The sequence below is a fragment of the Musa acuminata genome, chromosome BXJ2-4 (assembly GCF_036884655.1).
Source record: "Musa acuminata AAA Group cultivar baxijiao chromosome BXJ2-4, Cavendish_Baxijiao_AAA, whole genome shotgun sequence".
NCBI classification, from domain to species: Eukaryota; Viridiplantae; Streptophyta; class Magnoliopsida; order Zingiberales; family Musaceae; genus Musa; species Musa acuminata.
Window position 1 is genome coordinate 38854824 of NC_088341.1, and position 11721 is coordinate 38866544.

General features: G+C 34.1%; 1 long non-coding RNA gene across 1 annotated transcript; it reads left to right on the forward strand.

Moving 5' to 3' along the window:
- Positions 1-1064: 1064 nt before the first annotated feature.
- LOC135610785 (uncharacterized) lies at positions 1065-8157 on the forward strand. The gene is made up of 2 exons (XR_010486309.1): positions 1065-2078; positions 2366-8157. It is a non-coding gene; the product is annotated as an uncharacterized LOC135610785 (long non-coding RNA).
- The last annotated feature ends 3564 nt before the right edge of the window (positions 8158-11721 follow it).

Genomic DNA, 11721 nt, shown 5'->3' on the forward strand with positions numbered 1-11721 from the left:
AAATATATCTTTTGGTAAAAATAAAATATGAGAATGTCATATGATAAAATTTTATTATTAAGAATTTTTGAAATAAATTACTCAAAATAAATATTATTTTTTCTTCTCTCGAGGGGTGAAAGGATGAAAGAGACATTAAAATTCTTCCTTTATCTAGGACTCTCTATTTCTTTGGAATATGCAAAGGGACACAAGATTCGATCGCAGCTTTTATTCTTTCTTTTCTAAAGTTTGTCACCGCAGTTTAGTGCAAAAGTTTGAGAGCAACGTTGTGAGCCACAAACATTCTAAATGGACGTTCGTTAATAGTTCTTGGGGTGCTTGTAAGCATAGCAACAATTTGATATAGGTGTGATTCATGGTCATTCATCTTTATAACAGTAGCTTGTAATTCAATGATTCTCCGTTCATGATTTGCATGATTGAACACCTTACTCAGAAGAAGGATTGGATACATAGTAAAACTTGAATATATATATATATATATATATAAAGGAAGTGTTCAAATAGACTTGGTAAAATTATATTTTAAATGTGCATCGGCATAAGTACTGTTTGGTAAAATTATATTTAAAAAGTCTATTAAATATTTTACAATAAATTTATCCATTTAATATTTTAATATTATTTTAAAAAATAAATACATATTTTTTTATCACTAAAGAAAGAAAGAAATAAATAAATAAAATGTTACCTTATAGAAAATATATATTCTGGTAGTTTATCAATAAAATATTTTGATAATTTTTTAATTTTAGATAAAATCATAGAGTATTTTTAGAATTAAAAAAACATATTAATATATCGTAAATGCTGAGTTTGCTATCATGAGATAACATCAATATTTGAATATTTTTAATATAATATTTTAAATTAAATCTATTTTTTTTAAAAAATATATTAAATATCAATTTACATTGATCTGAATGATTTATTTGAGTTAATACTAATCGCTCCTCCAATCCCGCACCCCTCCCTCTATTTAGGACGTGGACAGCCACAGTGATCGGAGGCGCCAGGGGGGGGGGGGGAGGTGGGGTGTGTGGGAGGGGAGGTGCGGTGGAGACAGTAGAGGGAGACGGGGAAGGGGATGCAATTTCGAGGGGTGGTTTGCACATGGCTGTGGACAATAAAGGGATGAGGGGTCTGAGATGGGATGCGAAGCGAAGCAGGTTGACAGAAGAGAGTGAGCACCCGCCGGAGGTAAATGGCATGACAGGGTGCTGTTTCCGTTGCGTGCTCAAATCTCTTGTTGTCAACCTTTCGCTGTTATTTCTTCTGTGATCATACTTGGAAATACGCTCCCCTCCCCACCCGAGAAGAGAGAGAGGGAGAAAGAGAGTCATCGAACCTTGTCTCACCCACCCCCCGAGGCTGTCTTTTACTTGTGTGTTTCGGCTGCCGCGTTGCGATGTTTTTTGCTTTGCTTCGCCGTCTGTCTTATCGTATCTGCCAATCAGCTCGTCGGATTTGTGTGGGTGAAGAAGCGCGTGCTTAATTGCCTCTCTGGTTTTCTCTCTCTCTTTTCATTAATGCTTATATTGCTCTAGAAATTGGGAAATTGTAAGAATAAGCGTGTCTGTTGAAAAGGGAGGTAAGAGAGAGAGAGAGAGAGAAAGAGAGAGGGAGGGAAGAGGGAGTAGTATTGTCCGTCTCTGTCCTGTTAGTAATGAAGCCTCTGAGAGACAGAGAGAGAGAGAGAGAGAGAGAGAGAGAGAGAATAGAAAGAGTACAGTACTACACATTGAAGCACGCGGTGCCGCCTCATCGGAAGGCACTGTTTGACCAATTCTACTCTCCTTCTCGGTGTTCTCCTATCTTTTCTGTCGTCCTTCTTGCTTTTGCTTTCCTCTCCTCTACTTTTCTCTTGCCTGTTGCGGATAGGGTTTTGAGCGTTTCAACAAAACATGGATTCAAGCTGTGAGGATCCGTGGAGTGAAGGTGCTCCCCGAGGTTCATGCCCACCATCGTCCATTCCTGGCCATCTAACTGTGTTTTCTTTCGTTTGCGCTCGAGACCATTTCCTCACCACCTTGATGGGCTGTTGCTTTGCCAACTTGAACAAAGACTCGCTGCTCGTAAGCATCTCTGCTTTCTGCCTTCTTCTTTGCTGCTTGTTTCCCTTTTAAGACCATCTTATCACACAAAGATTCCATGTTTTTGCATTATTTTTTAGATAGAAAAGTTTCTTGGTTCGGACGATGAGATTTTTACTTCTTTCTTTCCTGTGTGTGTGTGTGTGTGTTTTTTTTTTTTTTTTTGCTGCTTGTCTTTTCTTTGCTTGATGATGTTTGGTGCTGAGTCCGTGTTTAGGAATCATGGCTAGTATTAACAGCCTTCATGTTTGTTCTTCTCCATGAGCCAGCGACGAGCGGAAAGGGGTGAGCTTTGTTGCCCTTCCCCATGCCTGATCGATTCATCTCCACAAGCTTTTGTGGAAAGAAGCCAATGAATCATCGCTGGTATCTCTCTGGTGCACTCAATCTCTCCATCTAGCTTCTGTTGTTTTTATCTTTGCTAGGTTGGTGGTGGTGGTCACTTGCCCCTTCGTTGCCGTGGTTTATATGTCGCATCCGTCATTCGCCCTTCTTCCTCCCACCTCTCCCTCTCTTCAATCTGGCACGACATGCCAAAAAAGGAAAAAGGGAACATACCATAGAGGGTCTTGTGCGTCTGTTGTTTTCCCCCGCTCCACAAGTTGTTCAGAAGATGGTACTTCCGATCGTGGTCCACCGTTCATCATACACCACTCATGTGCTTCACCATTGTTTGTCGAATGATTTCTTAGAAAACGATCGATCATTGAAGAAGATGAAGTATTTTTATCCAAATTCTCCCTCTAAACATAGAGAGGGTATTTTCATAATTTTAAGCATGATTTTTCATGTTACAGAAAGAGGAATCTTATCATCGTACATACAAAGCCTGTCCTTATCAATTTAGTCTAATGAACCCACTGCAACAAATTATACTTTTAGCAGCGGTTTTTATTTATATATCCTTGCAATTTTAACTGTAGCAAACTCTATTCCTGCAGTTAGTTAGAAACAGTGGCAGTAGGTGCCATCGCCAAAAGATATTACTACGATTTTTACGACCGCAGGTAAACGCCTACATGTATGTTACTGTGGTGATTCAACCTCAATAATAATTTTTTTTTCCTACAAATAAAAACCATATTAATAGATATATGACAAACACTGTAATAGTTTAGTTATTACTGTAATTGTTCAACTACAATAATAGATACTTTTATCCTACAGAAGGATAATCACATTAACAATTCATATATTTATGCTACTATTCAATTACATAAATAAATACTTTAATCCAATGAATAACCATCCACAACAACAGTACATACTAACTACAACAGTAATTCATGATTCACAAAAAAGAATATAATATTCTTCTAATAACCATATCAATTGATATAAAAATACATTCAATTTCATACGTAAATGCAAACAAACAACCTTTCTTTTGAAAGTTTTGAGTAGGATAATATAAAAAAAATTACAAAAGAGATGCTTCTCTTGCACTTCTCTCAAAGTCTGAAACCTGCATAGGGTGAATAATATTAATTAGATTCATAATTATAAATAAAAAAAAAGATAAAAGAAGTTTTAGATTTTACTTATATTATTTGTTCGAGGAGTTTTCTCATCCACAAGTATTTATAATTGAGTTTGCATTTCTTTCGAGTATTTTTTTCAAGTTTTTTCCTTCAGTTGTCGTATTTCTTTATCTTTCTCATTCTCATACTGTATAGTCATAGATATTAAAGAATAATATTTGGATACTACAAAATCCAAAGGAGATGGTCCTATCGCATATATCTTGATTTCTTTGGTTTGAATATTTGATAAACGATATCTTTGTTGATCTTGATAGGAAGAAGAAATAGAGCTATCAAACAGAGGAAGAGTGAGACAAGCTTCGATCTTCTATATTTCTCTCAAGAAAGCTCTTTACGATTTCAAAAACTCTATCTGTTTCATGACGCAATATTTGGGGTTTATATAGTCCCCAAAGATATGTTACATTAATTATATTCAAAATAAATCATTCTCTTTAAGAAATCCTTTCAAAAATCAATAACCAATTTGACTTGTCTTTTCATAGACATTTAATCTATTTTTTTTCTTGGTATAATGAATCTTCCTCTTGTTGCAATGAACATTTCTTTTGACGAAATTAATCTCTTTATGACACTTGAATAGGTTTAATTCCAACATTCTCCCCCCTTAACTTGTTCCATCTAACATACCAAGTTTCTTTCGAAGTTGTTGAAATATTTCAATTTTAAGAGGTTTTGTAAGTATATTGATAACTTGTTCACTTGTCTTGACATGATGTAGCTCCATTTCTTTATTTTTAATATGATATCTTATGAAATGAAATCTTATGTCGATAAGCTTCGATCTTTCATGGTAGATTAGATTCTTGGCTAAGGCAATAGCTGATTTATTATTAACATAAATCTTGGTTGACTTCTCCTATGATATATGAAGTTCTTGGAGTAATTTTCTTAGCCAGATTGCATGACAAATACTAGAAGAAACTACTATATATTCTGCTTCACAACTTGATAGAGCAACGATCCATTGCTTTTTTGAAGACCAAGTAAATGTAGCTTCACCAAAATAAAATACAAATCCATTTGTACTCTTCCGAACATCGTAGCTTCCTACCCAATCATGTTGGTGTCAACAACCTGAAGCCGTGGCCTCGGGGCCAACACGGTTGGGTTCGGGTCCGAATGATTGGGGATCTTCCTGAGCGACCCTTGAGACTGTTGAGGTGATCGACTGCGGTGGTTCGATCGCGACGGGACGACTGTTTTCTCTGGAAGGGAACTCCTCGCCTGGGCACGCGGTGGGAGGCGCTCCGTCTTCGTCCCTACACACAGGTCGGGTTGGGAGGCTCGACCTGACCCCTTCGACGATCAAGTCAGTTGATGGTCACAGGGGGTTTTTATATTCTGCTTCACAATTTTTTTTATAGTTATTAATGGTACTGAGTGATGAAGCATTTTTCTCGAAACGACCTATCGATGGTCGCAGATGATAAAACATTCATAATATAATGTTAATGATAGTGAATAATGAAACTCTTCCTCATGCATTATTGGCATTGATGATAGTGAAGGAAAAACCCTCTCTCTATTGTTATATCGATATTAAGATATAAAAATATAGAGAGAAAATAAAAGATAATCACATAGCTAGAGATGCTGCTTTCCACATATTTTTTTGCTACGGTAATTTCATTTTTTTTGTAGTGATCGGACTCTAATAATATGATAGTTTTCTTGTGCTAAAAGATTGTGAACTTAATGTGAAGAATGGAAGAAATCACATGCAAGTACAGTCCTTTCTCAAATAATAGTAATTAGGTACTACTACTAGCCTAAGATCAAACCAAATAAAAGAATAAGGAACCAAGGAGAAAAGAAAAATTATATTAAACTTCTTAAAAAGAAAACACTTACGGATCTTGAATTACTCTTGAACTTTAGTTTTATAGACATAAACACTTAGATTTGGATAGATCTATAAGTAGATGTCATCTATTTATAGGTGTGAGATACAATTTAAACCAAAAGTCTCGTATTCCTATAACTCTATTTAATCAACTTATTTAAAAGATAAGATAATAATTTAAGATCTTTCATAAGATATATTTTAACTTTTAACACTTAAGGTAGAACATTAAGTGAGATTGATTTGATTTTGGATCTCGTTGCATAAGCTCATTTTAGGATATCAAAATCTATATTTATGGGGTGTGGGTAAAATATTTTGATTGTTAGGGCAATCTACCCAACATGCTTGAATACTCCAACCTTGTAACATCAAGCAATTAGGGTTGTGTCGCCTTTATTAAGGTCTGAACATACGCTTTCAAATGAATTATACCAATCACCTTTATTTTTATTTTTTTATTATTTTTATACTTAAGGGCCTAAAAAATAAAGTTGTAACTAAAAAATATAGAAAATGATTAAATTAATAAAAATATATTCTTTTTATGATGTGAGATTATATTATTTTTTCAATTATATGAATTTTTTCATCCATATAAGAGATGTGCTAAGGTATGGGATCTTCATCGTCGCAATCAATCTTTGAACTAAAATGAGTCCCTTTTTTTAATTCCACAACTATAATCTCCAAATAAATAATTTTTTTGTCCATCAGACCTTTGCCCTATATGGCCTTTGGAAAAGAATTTATGCTATATCATATTAGGGACAAAATAACTTGTCCTAGATCACTCCATTTTGATAATTTCCTAGACGGGATCATGCTTATTGAGTATCCAGAAAGGCACCATATAATGTATTTTATTCGTGACTGTAACCTTGATTTCAGATCTTTTCATGTTTTGTCCATATTTTGCTCTGAATATTGGATTGCCGCTTAGAATTGCTATGATCTCATTGTTAACATGATCATCTTTAGGTTACCCCAACATTAAATTTAGACTAACTTAATATGCACAAAGTCAGATTTTTGACATGTACATTAGGTTTCAACTGCGTTAGCAATGGAATACAACTTATCATCAGTTTTTATCATTAGTAATGACATATATACATTAGTTTACATGTGCCTTTGTAATGATATGTACATTATTAGTGTATGATAGTTCTTCATTGGCAAATTTTCTGTTTGTGGATTATGTAAAGGAGTCCCCACTTGATGATTTGATGTTGACAACGTTTGTCTGACCGAGCTTTGTATACAAATTTGGGACCTAACTTTGAGCTTTTAAAGCAAAACTGTCAAAATTCAGGAAGTGGTAATATATACAACTCTTTACTCTATGATCAACAACTCTCCTAGATGCCCATTACTATCTCACCACACTACAATAGGCTTCTTGTATTCCTCAAACTTTTCACTCGAGATATCAAATTCTTGTTGATTTGGGAGTATGACATTATCATGATTGAAATTTTAATGCAAGTATTAGTAGTGGAATAAATACTAGTCATTTTCACTAGTATACAACTTCTTAGAGAAAAAAACTATTATCCTGACATGGTCATAGGCTTTGAGGCAAATCTTTGACATATAAAAATAGTATGTGACTGTGTTCCAAGGGATATGGGCTGTTGATTAGTTTTAGGAAGAGGAAGAGTGTCCCAAGAGATATGCCATAACATTTGTTGCACTATTGTACCTAGGAACTGCAGCTAATTTTGGCTTTGAGGCATTATTATGAACCTTGATTAAGGACTCAACAGATATTTAGTGGCAATGACTAGAACTTTGTAGGGTTAAATTAGAGCAGATGCTATAAGAATAACAAAAGGATTTGAGTCCTCATGTAACAATCTTTTGATCTAGAGGGTTAGAGCTATGTAGATTAAAGCTTCCTAAATCCTATATCGGTAGAAGTTCATGCATTAGATCACCTCTTTCTTTTCTTTTTTTAAATCAACCCCGAATAGTTGCAATATCATGACTTGTTGTTGTGTACAATAGTAGCAACTGTTGTTTATATTTTGAGGAAATAAATAGAATTGCGATAAATTATAGCGATCACTGAAGCGAAAATCTGAGTAAGAAAAAGATGTAATGTCATCGGCAACGCTTGTAGGATTGACAAAGAATCTTCACTGATAATAGGCTGCACAATTGGGATCAATGCGATTGACTAGAGTAGTTCAAGATTAGTCAATAAAGGTATATATGAAATGATAAATTGGTATCAAATTTTATTTGGTTACTCTTAGTAAAGTATTAATTGTCAAATAAATTTAGTTGTGTTTGGTTCTTGTGCTATAAAAGATATATTATACATCATAACTTGCAGGTAGTGATCTCATAGTACTGTGTTTTATGCAACTGCATTTGCCAATGGGCATATCTGTTTTTTCTCAATATATGGAGACAGGTTTATATTTGCATTTATTTAAATTGCAACCATATATATTTTTTATTTATGTTGCCTTTTGTCATTGTTGTCATGCATCAAAGTGGCGTGGTTTGCAAAAGACAGCTTACAACATAGAGAGGGAGAGAGAGAAAGAGATGATTACTCATTTCACTCGGTGCAAAGTTCTTACATAGACCTTTTTGTACCTAAATGTTGGATGGCAAAGTGACACTAAATTGCAATCGTTTTGATGGCTTTGTGGATTTAGAGAGTTTGTTTTATTTCTTATAATCTCCAATATTTCCTATACGATCACACGACCTTCCTATTCGAATCTTTTAATTGAAATTTCTTTTGTTGTTTTCTACTATTCTCTTAAAGCGTTACATTCAACTCTTTATGAATGGTAAAGAATTTTTATTTATCGATAAGAGAGGATTGGTGCCAAAGTTGTCAAGAATAATATAGAATGGATTTAGGTTTTAAATATTTTGTTTTTTTGTTTTTCTTATTTATTGCATGTTATTTGCAGCATAAAAGCTGTTCTATATTGTCTTGAACTTTATTTGGTTGCTGTTGCCATGTGGATTAATTGCCAATTAAATTTGATTTCGTTTGGTTATTGTCTTAAAGGATATATATACCGCATGTAGTGATTACACACACAATGTAGTGTTATGTGCAACTGCATTTGTTGGTGGCCTAATACTACTTTAAAAATATATAAATCAACAGACAGAAGAGAAGAGGAGAAATTGAATCAGATTCTTCTCCTCGCATCTATTTCTCGTTATCACAAGAAAAGAAGATTGGTAAGAGCAACTCTTCTGTTGGTTTTTTTATTTGTAATTATGTTGGTTTTGTTTGTTCCATTTTTCATATCATTATATTGATGACACAATTCTTCACTGTTCCATGTCAATGACAAAATTGTAAAGACTCAATTATTTAGGATTAGCTATATGATCTTTTACATATCTATATGGAGTTATATTTTTAGTTAAAAGATTTAAAACTTTATGTATGATTTTTTATGTTTCTTTCTTATTTTATATTTTATCGAAGCAACATATTTAATTATTCACGAATAAAAATATTTCATTTTCTTATCCTTCTTAGGAACATCATACATCAACTTTGACATTCTCACATTAATAACACTATATATATATAACACTTTTGAATATCTAACACTCAAATTCACAAAATATTACTAACATTATTCATTTTTAATCTTAGATTTTAGATTACCCTTCTAACTAATATTGTTATTAAATAACAAGTAAAGGACTATAAGCTTAAAGACTCCGAAAATGATTGCCTCATCTTGTGCCCACATGTAAAATTGTTTGTACTACTACAATAACAATAAAGTCATAAATCTTAACTATTTATATATAGAGTTAGCTACATAGATATTTTGTCAAATATGTAAAAAGATATATGTTTAATTAAGTTTAGAGTATTTAAAATTTTATTTATAATTTATATTAAAGTCTTTTTAAAATTTTCTTTCTCTTATCATATTATTAATATTAATTATTTTACCTTTTGACTATCACATTCCAATGTCTTCTCAATACATGTTCATATTATCTTAAACGATTTTTTTTATTTTATCTTTTATCGAAGTGATACCTAGTTGTTTATGAATAAAAATATTTTCTTTTTCTATCTTTCCTAATAACTTTATATATCTATCTCAACATTTTCTTTTCAATAGTATAAATTTTTTATATATGTTTATTATTAATTGCTCGACACTCAAATTCAAAAAGTATTGTTGGTCTTATAACTACCCTATAATTTTTTTTAATCTTAATATAGAGTTAAAGAGTTAATCTTAATATCTCTAACTTTTTTCAAAATTCAATTTTGGTTTAATCATCCAGTTCAACATAAGAGGCATAATTGGAAAAATGAATTGCCATAGTGGCAGAATTACCACTATAGTCGCTAATATCAATTTAGGTTATCTAGAGTTAGTGTCTGAGATCACATATTTCACGACAAACATTAGTGTGTGAGACTGAGCTAGAGTTAATTAGAGACGTACTCCATAAGATCCTTCCGATATTTTGATTTAATTCAAAAAATAATAATATAGAGTTAAAGATTTGTGTATCAAAGAGTTTATATAAATTGATGGGTTTTTTATAGTAAAATATTTAATTACTTATTTTTAGTTGGTAATTATTCTATAGTGAATATTTTTCTTTGAATTGTCAAATGTACTCAAGCATGAAAATTCATTTAAAATATCGAGAGCTAATATCGATATCACATGATAATTATGCATCCCAGTAGGTCTTAACATGTAAGGTTGACTTGGTATCAAGTGACACCCGAATATCCACGTCGTTATTCATACATCAATATTTTTTTATTAATATATCTAAAAACATTAAAATAAATAAATAATTAGGAAAAATAATTAAAATGATTTATTTAGTAAAACTATAATAATATTAATTAACTTGGTTTTATTGGATCGAAGTTAATTGAGGTGAAGTGAATTATGTGAAAGATTTAAACATTAATGAAACATACATATTACCTTGCTACCTACATGTATCCCTGCTTACTTTGTAGGAATTTGTCTACCATTCATGTATAGAAAGATAAAAGTTGTTGTCTATCACCTCTCAGCTCAACGGCTTGGAATCATGGAGGGAGCTTCCTTTTGGACCATTGTTATTCCAAGTGGTGGCGCTAGGGTTCTACCTGAACACAAGTTGAAGCAAGAACCAAACTCTTCAGATTTGTTTGTGCCTTGAGTTCCTGGATTCTGCTCCTCTTTACTGCCCAGTTCGATTCGGAACTTCTCCTCCTTCTGAATCAAAGTTATTTTTTGCACCAGCACTCCTCCAACTCTTCATCACCCTCGAAGAGAAGAGCCATCACTTTTGTTGCGATCCTGACGACTCGAGATCGACTACTGCAGTATTGGGATGCAGAGACTAATAGGATCGGCAAAGGTTTTCTTCCAATGGGTAATTACAAGGGAGAACACGTTTACGTTTCGTCCTTGGTTAACGACCTTCGTCTTGCCCGCGCAAGTAGGGAGCGAAGGAGCATCTACGTAAGCTCTTGAACAAAGACTTCAGTTCCAGACTTGGGCTTACGGCATCGAGTCCGTCGCTCTTCCTCTTCACCGAGAGGCGAGCGAGATCGATCGGGACCCACTTTTAGAAGAGGTGGTGGGTCACAAGATCGAACACCTGATAGCTTCTTAGTCTCTTCGGTCGCCCGTACGAGCTCGTCCTCGCCGTCGATATGCTTAGGCCAAACCCCACACCGGCGAAGTTGAGATCTGCGAAATGGTCATGATGGACGGCTACGAACAATCTGCAACTCGTGCGCATGGAAGACAGGTTGCTCCTCGGTTGGTCGTGCCGGACGTCGCGTTGGCACGGTGAATGGCGCCACTCTCACGGGCAAGGCAATAGATATATTTCTGATGCATCTCACGAATTAGGATACGAAAGTTTGATGTGACTCGATGGTTAGGAGAGAGGACAGAGGAGGGAGGGGAGGGCGAATCGCGACTAAAGTTGCGGATAAGATATTATTCTGGTCTTGCGTCCATAAAGCTTTGACGTACGTGTACTGGAAGCAAGAGTGATGCCGGTATCCAAACCAGCATTTGTTTGTCAAGAACAACAAAAGCGATTCGATTAAGTACATCTTATTCTTCCGAAAGATTCTGTTTCATCTGTGGGGAGAAAAAGGAGAGAAGAAAAGGCACCATAAAGTATGGAAGAATGCAAGGAGAAAAAGTGGTGGGAACAAAACGGCACCCATAAAGGCAAAAATAATTGGATAATTTAT